The sequence below is a fragment of the Lepidochelys kempii genome, chromosome 22, assembly GCF_965140265.1.
Source record: "Lepidochelys kempii isolate rLepKem1 chromosome 22, rLepKem1.hap2, whole genome shotgun sequence".
In the NCBI taxonomy this organism is placed as follows: domain Eukaryota; kingdom Metazoa; phylum Chordata; order Testudines; family Cheloniidae; genus Lepidochelys; species Lepidochelys kempii.
In genome coordinates, this window is record NC_133277.1 from 17550774 (window position 1) to 17567361 (window position 16588).

Below are 16588 nucleotides of genomic sequence, written 5' to 3' on the forward strand. Positions count from 1 at the left end.
AGTGTGAACAAATGTTCCTGGAAACCATTTGCTTCGCCCTGTTTTATTTGACACTGCTCGGAGACCCTGAGATGAAAGGTCAGAGGGCCACTAGCAGCATATTGCTGCAACACACGTACTTACTTTAATTGATTTTTAGTTGCAGAACTGACTGCCATGAATAATTAATTGCCATCCAATCTGATCCCAGATCTCCTCACTGGGGGTCTGTTCCCCTTCCTTTCCCTTTTCTTTCTTTCCCCACTCATAGTTCTTGCAAAGATATGACAGAGGGTGAGAAGTGCTTCCCTGTCTAAAGAACTTTTACCAGGCCATTTAAATCATTCTAATTACTTGAGAAACACACCATTAACTTTTCCAATGAGGTCTGCCGAGGGGAAAGGGAAATCTATGTATTATATATCTCTACTGTATTTTATGCGGCCTATAGGAATAATATGGAGGAATAAGACAAGGGCAGAGAGAAAATAAACAGGCAGTGTAATGTCCTGACATTAGGAATTCAGAATTCATTAGAAAAGCATTGATTGCTGTGGACTGATTTAGCACATAGTTTGATTGTCAGGCATACAGTAGAGCCAGCAAAAATGCCCTGCAATTCAGAATTACTTTGAAATGGTGGTAGAAGTACTACCAGGGCATATTCCAAATGTTTGACTCATCAGACCAGGTACAGCACATTGCATGCTCTCACAGCAGTGAGCAAGAGTTTATTACCGAGGACCAGCCAGTTTCTAGTCTTCATCCAGGCCTTACTTTTTTGTTTAGTTTTAAACCTTCTGCTAGATCTCTTTAATTGCACCTGGGGCCTGCACTTCAGCGGTGCTGAGTGCTTGCAACTCGCATTGACTTCAGCTGGCATCCTGGGTGCTCAGCACCTCTGAACAATCATACTTGAGCTGTTGAGGCCCTATCCAGCTCCCGCAGAGGCCAATGGAACGCCTCCCACAATGAGCCTACTGGGTCTAAGCTGGAGGTTCGGACTCGAGGCAGTCAGAAATTTTCCAATGGAACGTTTTTCCCATCCAAAAAATGCTGATTCATCAAAAGCTAAATGTTTCACAGGAAATGTAACAATTTCAACAAAGTTTCATTTTGAAAGAAAAATGGAAAAAAGGATTTCAGTGTCCGAATGGAATGTTCCAATTTTCTGTTTTGGAACAACTTTTCCTTTCAGTTTTTGTTATATAATATCACAGAATAGTAGAAGAGTTGCCTGACCTGTGCAATGCCCCACCATGTCTGGGTGTGGCTTAGCAGCCTCTCCTCTTCTCACGGTCCCTGTGACTCTCACTCTGGTCCCATGGTAGCCTGAGCTCCAGCCAGGTCACTTGAAAGTCTCTCTCCTCCTAAGGTAACAAAAGTACAACTCAGAGTCCAAAAACGTCCCAACGCCAAAGATCCTTCTGCTCCCCCTTGGGCTGTCCCTTGATCCATCATCAGCCCCACTTTGGGCTCAGTTCTTACGCTGGGCGTGGGCGCCCCTTCCTCAGGGTTGGGAGGGGAAGCCAGGTCCAGGCTCTGTTCTAGGTTCCAGCCATGGGCCCTGTATTGAGCAGCTAGATTTCCTCCTTCAGAGATGGTGCTGTTTCCCTGGGCCAGTTCCTATCTCTGAGCTGCACTGCATCTCTGCAACCTGTGCTTAACACAGCCTCTCCTCTGGTTCTCAGGCCTCTGGCTTTGCCCTTGGTCCTCCGAACTCCTTTCTCTGCTGGAATATCAACCCCTCTGGACTGCCTCTCTGTGCCTTGCCACCTTGCCAGGGCTTACTACAGAAATTAATTCCGTCCCTGGGGCCTTCTTCAGTCTGCCTTTCCCAGGCCATTCCCCTTTTCACTCCAGGTTTCCTCTGTCCTGGCTCCCTCTCCTGGACCCCCTCTGTAGATTTCCCTTCCTTCTTTTACGAAGAAGCCAGAGTTTCCCCAGCACCAGCCGAGTCTAATAACAAATCAAACCAACACACCCTCCAGATGCAGCTAAGCGAGCTAACTGGACTCTCAAATGCCTGTTAATGTTCACCTGTGTGAGGTAGACACCCCCTTGCTATAACATAATTATAATTAATGTAGCATAGCCAAATTAGAACGAAACTTTTAGATTAAGTAGAAACATTTTTTCTTGCATTTCGTTTCATGGAAAATTTTGATTTTTTTTGTTCTCATTCTGTTTCAGAATGGATTTTTTTTTAAAAAAAAAATCAGATTTTCCTTCACCCCACCTCAGAAACTAGAACGAGGAACCATTCAATGAAACTGAAAAACAGCTCTTTGGAAAGTGGTAAAAGAAGAGTACTTCTGCACAGCAGCTCAGTGAGCTCATGGAACTCATCACCCCAAGAGATCATTAGGACCGAGAGGTTAGCAGCATTCAGAAAAAGAAACCGATTTTATGTGGATGAAGAGAGGATCCAGCATTACAATAGAAAGAGTTAAAAACTATCCAGGAAGGGCTGTACCCCCTCCTGCAGAAGGAAAAACCTCTTACTAACGGGGGTTAGGAAAGGACTGTCCTTGGAGGCACTTTATTCTATAACTTCCCAGCATAGGGTTTCCACTGAAGTATCTGGTACTGGTCACTGTCGGACACAGAGTACTGGGCTAGATAGTACTTTGCTCTGATCGGGCCTGGCAAAACCCATCAGTATTATTATTCATTTGCATTACCATAGTGTATATCCATGAGCTGCAGTCCTGGATCAGGGCCTCATTGTGCTAGGTGTTGTATAAACAGAGGGGGAAAAAAGGGTGGTCCCTGCCCTGAAGTGCCTACAATTTAAATAGACCGGATGGACCCAGAGTGGGAGAAGGGGGAGGACATGCAAGCAGACTGAGAAATGTGATGGCCACAAACATCATGCTAGGTCATGTCAACACCACCACTTATGTTGGCAAAACTTACAGTAGGACCTCAGAGCTACGAGCGCCTCAGGAATGGGGTTGTTCATAACTCTGAAATATTTGTAACTCTATACAAAACATTATGGTTGGTCTTTCAAAAGTTTAGAACTGAACATTGACTTAATACAGCTTTGAAACTTTACTAGAAGAAGAAAAAATGCTTCTTTCCCCTTATTTTTTAGTGGGTTTGTACTGTATTCGCTTTTTTTTTTGCGGAGGGGGGGCACAGTTGCTGCCTGATTGTGCGCTTCCAGTTCCGAATGAGGTGTGTGGTTGACTGATCTGTTCATAACTCTGAGGTTCTACTGTATGTTGCTCAGGGCTCTGTGTGCGCACGTGTGGTGTGCACGTGAAACAATATTTCAAGAGCAGAGCATTGCAATTCACTAGATTTCATCTAGCAACTGCCGCATACCTGCCACAGAAAATGTAAAGGCCCCGGAGAGAAGCAAACTGCCCCTCTGTGGATTATGATGTCCCTTGAATGTCCCCCTAACTCCTGGAGGAGTCTTCAGGCTGCCTCCATAGCACAGTGGATCAGGGCAATAGTGAGAGGAGAATGTCAGCACCGAGAACATGGGAGGGGAGAACACACAAAAGCTTTGAAAGTTGTTCTTACAAACATAATTTATTCAATTACGAAATGATAATCTGCAGCTCTTTTTGGGCTTTTCCAAAGGTTTAGGCTTAAATCACCCAATTAGTCTATCAAAATCTCTGCTAGAGCATCACGTGGCAAAGCTTGCTGTGAGGATGACAGGAACCCTTTGGAGAGTGGGAGGGTGGGCTTTGGAACTTTAATAGTGGTGCACAAGACTGTCCCTCTCTACTCCTTCTCTACTCGGTTCAGCTCCTTGGGATGGGGGAACAAAAGAGTTCAGGGCCAGATTTGCAAGTGCTCAACATGAAATATGCACCCAAGACATTAAGCTCCTTTGAAAACCTGGCCCCAGTTTTGGTTGCTGAGCTCTTTTGAAAAATCTGGCCTGCTGCAACTCTGAAGCCAGGGCCAGTGTAGGCAGATATAATGAAGACTCCCCACACACCCTCTCCAATGCCCCCCCCGCCCTAAATATCATGATTATATATTCTTTCTAGTGTGGTACCCCTCAATCAGGGATCCAGACCCCATTGTGCTAGGCGCTGTACAAGCAAACACTAAGAAAGTCCTTGCCCCAGGGCACTTGGGATGTTGCATCTAGAGACAACAGGTGAATAAACTGACATACTGGGACAGAGAGAGGAGGGGGAGAGAAGACACAAGTAGAGACAGTGACGTTTGCATCCGTTCGCCATCACAGTGAGGTCACTCATCACAGCTGCTTGCCTAACCTGCACCATCCCTTGCTATTCCAGCTTGGAAAAGAGACCTTTGTTCTGGCCAAAGCACCCCTGGCTGTTTCCTTCACAAGTATCTGCCTGCCTCACAAACATCTGTCCTAGAATCATAGAATATCAGGGTTGGAAGGGACCTCAGGAGGTCATCTAGTCCAACCCCCTGCTCGAAGCAGGGCCAATCCCCAATTAAATCATCCCAGCCAGGGCTTTGTCAAGCCTGACCTTAAAAACCTCTAAGGAAGGAGATTCCACCACCTCCCTAGGTAACGCATTCCAGTGTTTCACCAGCCTCCTAATGAAAAAGTTTTTCCTAATATCCAACCTAAACCTCCCCCCGCCGCATCGCCACGGATCTGTGCTGTTTCTCGCCGCTTCAGTCCTGATCTGCCAAACACACACAATGCAGCTCAAAACCTCCCCCCACTCCTTATAGAAACCGCATTATTATGGCAGGACACAAAGCTGCTTCTCGTCCGCCGTGGAAGGACTGGAAATTGCAGTGAGTCTCGTGGTCTGAGCTCTCCTTTAAACTCTCCTTAAAGCTTCAGCATTAGCCTATGAGATGTGGAAGGCAGCAATACTTACACAGCGTGTGCTGTCAATGATGCCAATATCTTCATTTAACAGTAAAAAGTTTGCTACCCAATGCATCAATTCACCACACACAGAGAGGCCCGAGACTGCTCATTCTATCCAATTTCACTGGCACGCCAGTTCAGAGTTCATTTATCCATGTTTGCAGAAGCTCTGGCCAACCTCATTGTCCCCTTGCTCTTCTCGATAAAGATGTCAGGCTATGGCCCTAGCTCATGTAGACTGAGCTGGCTCCACTGTCTCTGAGGAAGTTATACTGACTTACACCAGCTGTGGATCTGGCCTCTCATTCCCAGCTCCGAGCTGGGTTTCCTCTAAGCTCTGTGTGATACTATCTCTCCAGCTCTGTGGGAAGCTGACAGCTCTGTGAAAGTGTGATGGTTCCTCACTCCTATGGAGCATTCTCATTAAAATCTCATTTCCAAATCAGATTGTATGAGGGTTGCATGATCTCTTCCTCTCCATAGGGGTGCGAAGGCATCTGTGGCTGGATTTACCTCCTCTCTTCCTCCTCTTCTAGTGCATTCTTGCTTTAATTTCCTCTGCACAAGGGACTGATTGAAAGTGCCTTGTGATGAGGTTTGGACTCACCACCACAGCGCCTCCCACTGGCACATCTGGGAATTAGCTCTGTCCTCAGCGGCATCCTCTGCAGGACACTCTGCAGCCACTTCAGGACACTGTCCTCCAGCAGTGCCCACCACTCTGGTCTCACCCCCTTCCTGGGAGGTGGGGGGGGTTAGCAGCAGTCTTCCAATTTGCCCCTTCCGTGATGGCCAATGGCCAACCACAACCCCCAAAGTCTAGCCCCTCTGCTCAAGGGCTGGTTGCAGTCTGTCACAGCCACTCCTCCACAGCCAGGTGCAGTAAAAGAGGGGGACCCAGGCCCACCCATTGCTCTGGGTCCCAACCCTCTAGTGGTGGCCCTCTCCGCCCTCCTTCTCTCCCCTTGTCTGTCCATCCTCCCTGGGTCACTTCCCCTCTGACCCCTTGCACCCTCTAGGCCCTTCTGGTCAGGGCCCGCAGTTTGACAGGTATTGGGCTGGAGCTCGCCTCTGCTCCCCCAAGCCTGCCCAGCACTGCGCTGTCCGAGGTGCTAGTCTCCTGAGCTCAGGAGACAGAACTTCCCCTCTGAAGGTCTGGGAGAGACTGACTGCTTTTCTCCTGGACAGCCTTTATATAGGGCCTAGCCTGGCCCCGATTGGCTGCCCTCTACTCGGCACTGATTGACTCCCCCAGAGGTCCTCTCTGATTGGCTGCTGTTCCGCGCAACCGCTCTGGCCTGTTATAGCCCAGTTTTGCTTGGGGGTGGGGCACTGCCCCACCACATGCCTACATTGAAAGAGGCCACCATCAAGGGAAGAACCATTTCTACCAGTCTGATCTGGATTTGAACCAGTGGTCCAAATGCTGACTATGTCTCTCGCTGACCAACGCTGCTCAGGAATTTTGACACCCACTTACTAAGTTAACTTCCCTTCAGGAGTTAATATTTCCCCCTTAGTCACATATGATTCCATCTCCCAGGGTGATATTGCTTTGTGGGTAAATCTGGTGGACGGAAAACTTTCCTCCCTTCTTCGCATCCAGTGTTAACACGAGCAGGCTTGGATAGGCTAACAAGCATTTTTTATAATACACACACACACCCCAATCGGCTAATTACTCCTCTCCTGCACTCTGCCTCCCATTGTTAATTAACATGCTTTTTATATCAGTGCATCGCCACGGCTTCAAAAGTGCTTTTCAATCCTCGACTGCAAACCTAAGAGGCATGTCCTGCCTTTTTTCACTTCTGGAACGGAGGTTCAGTCAGCGCAGATAATGAATCTGCACCAGCCAGCACAGTCGACTGAATTTTATAGGGGATTGTCATGTGACCCAGCCAGTGGAAATGTGAAATAAACCTTTACAGAATAATTAAAGGAGTTTTTTTTTTAAAAAAAAGTTTAATACACTTAAACATGAACAGAATGTTAGCAAGGGGCCCAAAACAAAGCCACTGAGCTATCTGGAGGCCACCCAAAGTTGGTGACTCAGGCCCAATTCTAGTCTAAGGCTAGCGGGGTCTGAGTTACCCTGGTGTGAATCTGGAGTGACTCTGCATATGGCAGTGGCGTTATCCTAGTGCAATTCTTGAGTGTGACCTGAGTCAGGCCCAGAGTTGGAACAAAACTCTGGACCATTTATACAAATCCCTTTTGATGTGAGGTATTCTGGAAAACCTGTGACTTAGATCAGAATTACCACTATTTGGGCTTTAAAAAACACAAAACTTCTCTGTCTCTAGTAGAAATATTCATATTACATTAGCATCTAGTGGACCCAACCAAGATCAGAGCCCCATTGTGCTGGGTTCTGTACAGACACAGAGATAGTCATGGAATCATAGGGGTAGAAGGGACCACACAGGTCATCGAGTCTAACTCCCTGCCAAGATGCAGGATTTGTTGCATCTAAACCATCAAACTAAATTATCTAGCCTCCTTCTGAAAACCACCAGTGAAGGAGATTCCATGACCCCCCGAGGCATCTGTTCCATTGTCCTACTCTTCTTACAGGTAGGAAGTTTTTCCTGAGATTTAATCTAAATCTGCTGTGCTGTAGTTTGAACCCATTGCCTCTTGTCCTGCCCTCTGTGGCAAAAGAGAACAACTTTTCTCCATCTTTTTTAGTCCTTGCTTTGAAGAGTTTACAATCTAACTAGACAAGAGAAATGGTGGGAGAAAAGAAGTGTCACCTCCATTTTACTGCTGAGGAACTCAGACGCAGACCGATTAAATGATTTTCCCCAGGTCACGTGGGAGGTCTGTGGTGGAGCTGGGAATTGAGCCCAGCTGCCCAGGGTCCCATCCCATTGCCCCAAGAACAACTTTCTTCTCTGAAACACTTCTGGGTCAATAAATTCAAATCCTGAATTCAGAATTCTGTGTTTCCCTGTTTTCACTAGCAGTCAAAAGGCTAAATGTGATCCTCAGAAACAACATATTAGAGGACCCCAGAGTATATCTGTTGGGAGAGCTCGACTTGCTAATAAATTACAAAAAATAAATTATGAGAGCAAGCCTAATGACTAAAAAGTTAATATTCCAGGAGTTGAAAAGCACAAAAGATCTCAGATTGTAAGGCCTGTTGGTTTGCTCGACCTCCATAAATCGGGAAAAAGAAAGATCCTTCCAAATGAAGAAAGAGGAGAAGATTTTAGTTCTTTATGGCCAGAGGTTTGGGAGATAAATAATGATGGTGTTTAGTGCTGTAATGCAAATAGCAAGGCGATTTATGAGTGCTCAATTTAGAACACATGATGGAGAGGTTTGTGTGTGTTTAGCATGCCTATTATTATGTGGTATTATGGGTTCTTCTAGATATATAATCATTGTTTGAAGTGGGGATTACTGGAGTAGTCTATTTTTATAATTGTATTTTTAAATGCCTCAAGAAGTACCTCATGCAAAAAAATAGACACTCCTGTTATTGAATTAGAGTGAAAATCCACATCAATCAAATATGTGTGTGTGTAGTCACACATACATATGCATTTAGACACACGCTTACCCAGTAAAAAGGAGCCCCCATCCCTTGCATTAAGAGTTCATCATCCACCATAAAAGAGACTACTCCAATTAGTCCCCATTCCTTATGACCATTAGTAAACAGGTTTATTCATTTATGTCATGTTTTCTACTCTGTAATGACAAGTGCCCATCACATGCCCTGGACAAACTTTTAAAAAAAATATCAGTAAACAGACCTGCTCAACTATCCCAAGATCAAGTCAAATGACCCCACAGCAGCAAATCTGTAGGACCAGACAACTTGCATCCAAGAGTATTAAAAGAATTAGCTGAAGAGCTCTCTGAACCAGTAATGTTGATTTGTAACAAATCTTACATGAGAACATAAGAACGGCCAGACTGGGTTAGCCCAATGGTTCATTTAGTCCAGGATCCTGTCTTCTAATTTCATTTTCCACTGAATGCATCCGATGAAGTGAGCTGTAGCTCACAAAAGCTTATGCTCAAATAAATGTATTAGTCTCTAAGGTGCCACAAGTACTCCTTTTCTTTTTGTCTTCTAACAGTGGCCTATGCCAGATGCTTCAGAGGGAATGAACGGTACAGGGCAGTTATGAAGTGATCCATCCCCTGTCATCCAGTCCCAGCTTCTTGGAACAATGGGGACTGGAAAAAAGCCAATGTCATGTCAATATTTTAAAAGGACAAACCTGATGACCTGGAAGACGACAGGCTGATTAGCCTCAGTAAATGTATGACTGTGAAGCAAATTAATTAGCCTCCCGCAAAATCCCCCCAGGCTCCCTACCCCCAGCCACACTCACCATCCATGTTCGTGCAGGTGAAGAAGAAGAGATGGTTGTTGCAGCACACTCTAAAGGGAGTGCTAGTTTGGCCCTGCGGAGGGATGGAGTTCCAAAGTCTCTAGGCCCCCTTGAAGAATGCCCTGCCAGTTGCCTTCTCTTTTCCTTCTGCCAAAATCCACCACCACCAGCAAGAACTTATCAATAAGAAACACATTTACCATCTTCAAGATCTCTCACCAAAGGCCATCCTTACCCTTCATAGCTCTGAAAAATGCACCAAGTCCTTGAGGCCAAGAAACTAGGGCCATTGTGAATCCAAATGGGAACCGAGTTCACAGAGACACCCTGCCAGCTGCCCTGCTCTTTATCTGAAGGGCATCTAGCTTGGGCACTGCTACTGTTCACAGCTGGGGCAGTGTGTCCAAGGAAGAGAGAGGGCCTTTCAGCTAAATATGGCCCACGTCAGTTAGGACTTTATAGGTCATAGACAACACCTTTAAGATACATGAGTGAGTGTGTGTATAGATAAACAGACTCCTTAAAGGTGTTGTTTTTGACCTATAACACTCTAAGTGGCCTAGGAGCGATAGCAATATAGTAGAGAGAGAGAGAGAGAGAGTATTTCTCCTACCCTGAAAGAGAGAAACCAAACAGCAAGCCTGAAAGACAATTTTTTCACTTCTTCCTCTTGGTTTCTCTCCACCCCAGTCACACCATAAAGGAGTAGGAGCCTTTTCAAGGTCAAAGCATCAGTTTCCCAGTCGGAGAAACCCTACCAGCAAGCAATTATGTAATTAGTATTAAATGTGTCACTTTTACAATAATTATTTCATTTTAATTATGTAAAAAAATACTCGATTTTTAGAGTGGCATAAAAATGGACTTAGAATATTTTCTTCAATTCCATTTAATTTTTTAAAAAAACAAGTGGGAGAAATGATTGCTCTACACAGTGGGGGGCTGGCAGCACTGGCTACTGCGAGATCTGCTCAGTGAAGCTACAGAGTGTAACTCTGTCAATGCTTCTCAGTCCTGATTGACAGGCTAGCACAGAACCTGCACTGGGACTCCTCCACCCCACAGGTCTGCCCATGGACCCTGCTTTCCCAGACCTAGCCTTCTGAACCAGCTCTGCCAATATACCTCAGTCCTGACTGGCAGCACCCACTGCTACTCCAGTCCTGTCTCCTCACAGCACCACACGGACATACTGTCTTTCTGCAGTGCCTTCTGCTAGTCCAGCCTGGGCCTTTCTTATGCAGAGTTGATCACTTGAACCAGTCCTTGGGAAATTTTATGATGTGGGCAAATATTCATTAAGGGACGGGAGTCACAACAATATCCTTTTGCCTCCAAGGGGCCAAGCAAGTTTAATATTCTATTGTGTCAGCTCCCGGGGTTTCAAACCTTCACTCCCAGGTATTACACTGCATTTCACTTGAACCCCGTGTGGTTGCCTTGATCTAATAATGCCAGGAGTCCCTGGTAATATTGACTCTGAGATTCAATATATAAGGCCATTGTAAATCATTTATTTCATTTCCTTGGAAAGGTCTTCATCTATGGTGACTAAGAGAGGAAGTAGGTGACATTCAAAAGCAATAATGATAGCCAGAGCAATTATTACAATGGGTGAAACGATCTTTGCGACAAGTTCTCTTTGTGGGTTAGCACAAGACTGTAGTGGCCTCCTTCCAACAATCCATGACACACAGAGTCATGAATAACCATTTCCTGCTCTTCCACCATATACACCTGACTGTAACTTTAAAACACTGTAATGAACTGGATAATGTCTGAGATGTGACTGCCCTCCACAGGATAGAATCAGAGCTGCTCAACTGTGGGCCAAAGGCCCCCTGTTGCTAACAGAGGTTCCTATTTGTCTCAAGTGATAGGGATCTGTGGCTTCTAGAGCAGAAGGCTATGAGTTCTGGCCCTGTGAAGTTCTGAGACCACACTAAGCAGCATAATACAACTGTTAAATCCTAGAGGCAGCCATGGATCAGTTTAAATTCTTATAGTGATTTAAAAGATTAGTAGCAATGGATAAACTGACCAAAGATTTTGAGTTTGGCTTTGGTTCAGCTCATCAGACAGAAGTTTGGACAAGAAGCACTAGCCAAAGATTGAGCTACTCTCAGCAACCCACAACCTCTGGCTTGGCAAAACGGGGTTGGACATCTTGCAAGGAGAGGATTTTTGTGGGATTCCTGGTTTAAATTGTTTTCTAACTGGTGTTTTTTCGAGTGGACAGGAGCCAAGGAAATGCCTCAGGTTTTTAAAGGAAAAAAAAAATGGACCTAGTCACCATTTTTCACATGTAAAGTGGCCTTTTTTCAAAAACAAAACTTTTCACTAAAATTGACATTGGATTTTTCTGTTTTCACTAAATTTCCCACAATGTTTTACCAACATGTTTATCAGAATTATGACACACATTTTGTTGTTTCCCAAAACTACATTTTCTTACAAAAAACTAGGTTTTCATCAAATAAAAAAAATGGAAAAACACTTGGAAAGATTTTGGTAAAAAAAAAGATACCAGAGGAAATTTCACACAAGTTGGAAAATGGCTCCATGTCAAACCCCACAACTTTGATATTTCTAAATTTCTCATTACATTGCTTTCCTGATTTTTGACTCGCTGGGTGAGCAATTTTTGACTTAGTTTTTCCAAAACTCAAGAAAAGGTTTCCAGCCTGAACTGAGTTTCGCACAAAACTTAAGCTCATTCAAACCAGTTTGCCCAAGTCACAACTGCCTAAACTAGCGCAGAGGATTCCCTTGCACTCTCTGCTTTGTGTCTTAGGGCCTGTCAGCATACCAGAGCAACCGAGTCAAGGGACCCATTAAAACACAGTTAAAATCCGTAATGTGGATTGAACCTGCCTGTGCTGGATGGGATAATGTGGCCAAACCCAAAAGGTGTAGGCCAACAATTTCAGACTCAGTTGCCTCAAGTTAGGCACATCAAGTTAGGTCTACAGTTACAGGGGCATGCAGAGTATATACACTGCATGCCCCTCCCACTCTGGCGGGGTATAAACAGTACTGCAGATGAGGCAGTGCTGAGACAAGGAGGGCACAGAGACACCAGAACCTAGGGTATGTACCCTACACAGCTCTCTACATGCCCCAATTAGCACCTAGAAATAGCAGTGTACGGTCCCGTTGTCTCCCTGCTGCTGGAGCCTTTCCCCACCACAGGGAAGGATTGCAGCACGGAAAGGCTCTGGCTGTGGGGAGCTTCCAGGGCCTGTCACTGTTGCACGTAGTTACACTGCAGTGCAGACGCAGCCTGCTATTCACTGCAGCTACACGTACCTTGCAAACGGCCACCAGTGTAAACAAGACCTAAATAACTGGCCTGATTTTCAGAGATGCTGAACTCCCCCCCGCCCCCTCCCCACCCCCACTCTCCAGCTTCTCTTCACTTTTACTTGGATGCTCAACTTTAGACACCCAAGTCTGAAAACGTTGGCCATAAGTGGCTTTGCTCCCAGTCCCACAGCAAGTGGCTGGTGGAGCTGGGAACAGAAGGCACATCTCTGAGCTCCCCAAGAGGCTGCCTTTCTCCTCAGGGACAGGCAGAGTGATGAGAACATGAATGAACAGGGGAAGGAAAATCACCAGCGCTCCCCGGGTATTAATGTGCAATTAAAGCACCAAGGCAGTGACCCTGTCAGGCAGGGCGGGGGATTTACGGTGCCAGGAGAGACGGTAGGTCCAAAGACATGCAATGAGTCTCACTCAAGTCCAGGTCATCCTTCCCACATGAATTAGAGTGCCCCAGAGGCCAGATTCATCATGGCGAGCCAGGCTAGAGATAGGAAATGTGGCCACACGAACAAGGGGAGGAGGTGAGCAGTACGTGGTAAATTAGAGGGAGGGAAAGGACCAGGGCTGCTGAAACTCTGAAGCCCGGGACTTCAAATGAGGTGAGCAAAGACGTCTTCCATTAGCACAGAGGAGCTGATGAATCATCGAGGGGAGCAGCTAGGTGGCCACCCCTGTCAAGTTAAACATGGCTTGGAAATGAACGAGCCATGCAGGAAGAGGAAAAGACATGGGGTGATGCTGAGCAATCCCTCCTGAGGATATTAGCATCAGCGAGGAAGCCAGATTCAGGCATCTGCTCTGGGAAGTGTGCTTGAGTGGGGAGAGCAGAGGACAGCAGTTAGGACTCGTGGGATCCTAACTGATCACTAACTCTGGGCAAGCTACATATGGGCTGGTTTTCTGAGCTGCTGGGTGCCCATTGAAAGCAATCAGGGCAGCAACACGTGTGACAAATATGCCCTTAAGCCTCTCTATGCCTCAGCTTCCCCATCTGAGAAATGGGGATGCAACTGCCTTGGGGAAGGGCAGGAGGAGGGGACGTGAAGCTCCGTTAATTACTGTACATAGGTGATAGCTATATTGCAGATCTATTGATATCATCTGTGGGAAGGAAGAGAGAGAGAGCGCAGCATGTCTTGGATACTCACAGCTACAGCTGACTTCATTTCCAGTACTGGAGCTCACCGAAAGGCCTGTATCACACTTGCCCTGAGTTACAGCAGCCCTGAGCTGCTCTTGCCAGAGAAAGAACCGCCCAAGGTGCCGTGGCAGACAGTAAATGAATCCAGTCCAACAAGCTGCCAGCAGAGACCACCAGACTAAATCTGCCCCTAACGAATAAAGAGTTTTGTGATGCCAGTGGCAGTGGAGTCCTTACCTGGGTGACAACCCCATGAGGTTAGCCTTCAAAATCCAAGTAGGCTTCAGTCCCAGGGCCATCTCTGAAGTGGGGGCGGTGTGCGGTGCAGAGCACGAACTGAGGACTAGCAATAGAACTGGCCGCAGGATCAGTAGCTGTCTCTGACCTGAGAGGCCTCAGCTATTGCCGCATCCCTAAAGCAAAGAGCTGTTCACCTTGGGGGATTATAAAATGTGTCTTCTGTAACTTGTCAGCTCATTCACCCGGTACTCAACTGCAGGCTCTCCCTGTCCCCTCCGATGTGCCTTGAATTTAGCTAGACACAGATTGGGTTAGTGGATGTCGGCGTGGGCGTAGCCGGCGTCCTGCAGCAGTTCCCATTGCAATCAATCATGTTTCTCTCTCAGATTGCTGCTCGTTCTCTCTGCACACAGTTACAGTTATTCTAATAATTTGCCCTTCCCCCATGCCTTGCACACAACCCCCACCAAGGACCTTGCAAACCTTTAGCACCTTTTGGCCTCGTCTACCCTAAAGAAAATTATGCCAAAATTCCCCACTGGTTGCTAACATGGATTGAGCTCCGTCAGAGGTACCACCACTGCCGGGAACCTGGGGTGACAGGCTGCCAGTCGCCACTGTGGGTCTAACCACCACTTCATCTAACACTGCTCAGAACAAATCTTAACAACATGGTACTTAAAACAGCAACCAGCAACACTCGGGCTCCTAACCAGTGGAGCTGAAGTAGGGTGAGGAACATAGATATAGACATTAAGGGTACGTCAGCACTGCAAAAAAACACCCTGCAGCGGTGGGTCTCAGAGCCTGGGTCACGAGACTTGCTTTGTGGAGCTCGCACTATGGGGCTAAAGATAGCAGCCCAGATGTTCCCACTTTGGCAGGCCCCGAGCTCTGAAACCTGGCCAGGGAGTGGGTCTCAAAGCCCAAAGCTCAACTGACCCAGGCTCTGAGACTTGCAGCTTTGGAGGGAGGTTTGCAGTGTAGATGTATGCAGAGACTCACCCTCCGGGGGGGGGGGGTCAGTAAGTATCAGCAGATGAAGAAGCAGACACATTTTGAGGCAAAATGACTTGCCTAGCAAAACCCAATGACTCCAGGGTAGAGCTGCGAGTAACAGCGCTGGCCCCCTGACCTGTTCTCTAACCACTGGTCACAATCTTCCCCATAGCTGGGGCTAGAACCCAGCTCCAACTTTCAAAACACATATTGGACCAACTCTGCCCTGATGCCACTGCCTTGGCTTTGGTGGAGTGACCCCAGGGACAGGTCTGGTGCTGGGTCTGCTTCAGATTCCAGCCAGGTGGAGTCCTGATGATACTATTCTCAAGGCAGGACAGCACTGCACATTCGCTGAGGAAGCAGTCTCCATGGACAGAGGAGGAGACCCCAATTAGAGCCAACTGATGGTGGAACTCACAACGAGCAGCGTTGAGTAATAAGCCCCTGAGAACCTGCTTGCCCAGTGCTAAGCTTGTTTAATTTTTAATGTCCTTAAAGGCTCTTTGATGGTCTCCATGCTGTGCACAGAGGAAAAGACAGCCCTAGACTGAGGGTTTAGGCACATTCCCTTTAGAGAAAAGCTTCCACACTGGTGGAAACACTGGATGTGGAGAGGGCAGAATAAAGGAGGGGGGGCGCCTCGGGATTCAATTAGCCTAATTACTGCTTGAGCTCTGTGGCCTGGAAAGTTCAGATCAGCTGCAGGCATAAGAAACAGTGAAAAAAGTGATAGAGAAGAGATCAGACTAGGAGATAAGGATAGTTTGTGTTGACAGAGATTCCATCTTCACTGGTGCCCCCCATTCTCCCGAGCACTTGGCACACACTTCCCCTTCTCGCTAGAGAATCAGGGTGTAGAAGGAACCCTGCTTTCAAATGTGCAGGTTTACATGGCAGGAAGAAGTGAGGCCAGGCTAGACTCTTCCAAAGTGAGGTGTGATTTCGGGTGTCCGGTTTTTCCCGCAGCACTGAGCACCTACCTAAATCAGCCCCATGTATGACACCTCAAGCTGCCGACCAGAATAAAGGAGTTTACTAGCCTTTTGGGAGTGTCTCCTGAACCAATGCTCTGTTAGATTTGCTGTCCCCACAGAGAGTCCATAGACAAAAAGCTGCTTCTCAAGGTTCCCCTTTTGTCCTAAACCTGATCTCACCCTTCTCTTTCTGGAGCATGGAACTTCTAAATCAGCAAGACAGAGTCTCTGGGGACACATATTGGGTCTGAGTCTTCTCTCTCTTGTGCTGGCTTTACACTGATGTAACTCTGGTGTGCGTGAGAGAAGCAGCAGATCCATAGTCAGATCCTCAGGCTGAGAAACGCTTGGTGCAGCTGAGGAGATGGGGAGGCAAACGTAGCTCCAAACCACCTTCATTTCCCCCCGCCTCAGGGTAATGCGATCATGCTGTCTGTTCTCACTCATGTGCTTCATCTAGCTGGGAAATGAACTCACCTGCTTCCACAGTTCCAATTACATTTGCCCATCTAAGGACCTCTCAGTGCTTTGCAGGTATAGAGCCATCCCTGTGTAGCAGGTAAGGAGAGGGTGACCAGACAGCAAGTGTGAAAAATCAGGACGGGGGTGGGGGGTAAGAGGCGCCTATATAAGACAAAGCCCCAAATATCGGGACTGTCCCCATAAAATTGGGACATCGGTCACCCTAGGTAAGGAGTTTTACAGGTGGGGAAACAGACACAGCAAGGGGCAGGGACTT

At 46.8% G+C, this 16588-nt stretch overlaps 1 long non-coding RNA gene across 1 annotated transcript in view; it reads right to left on the minus strand.

Moving 5' to 3' along the window:
- Window positions 1–1227: 1227 nt before the first annotated feature.
- The window catches only part of LOC140901752 (uncharacterized), a 164607-nt gene continuing 149246 nt past the window's right edge, over window positions 1228–16588 (minus strand). Inside the window, exon 4 of the long non-coding RNA XR_012155948.1 lies at window positions 1228–1349. This is a non-coding gene — a long non-coding RNA (uncharacterized lncRNA). The remainder of the gene's footprint in view (window positions 1350–16588) is intronic.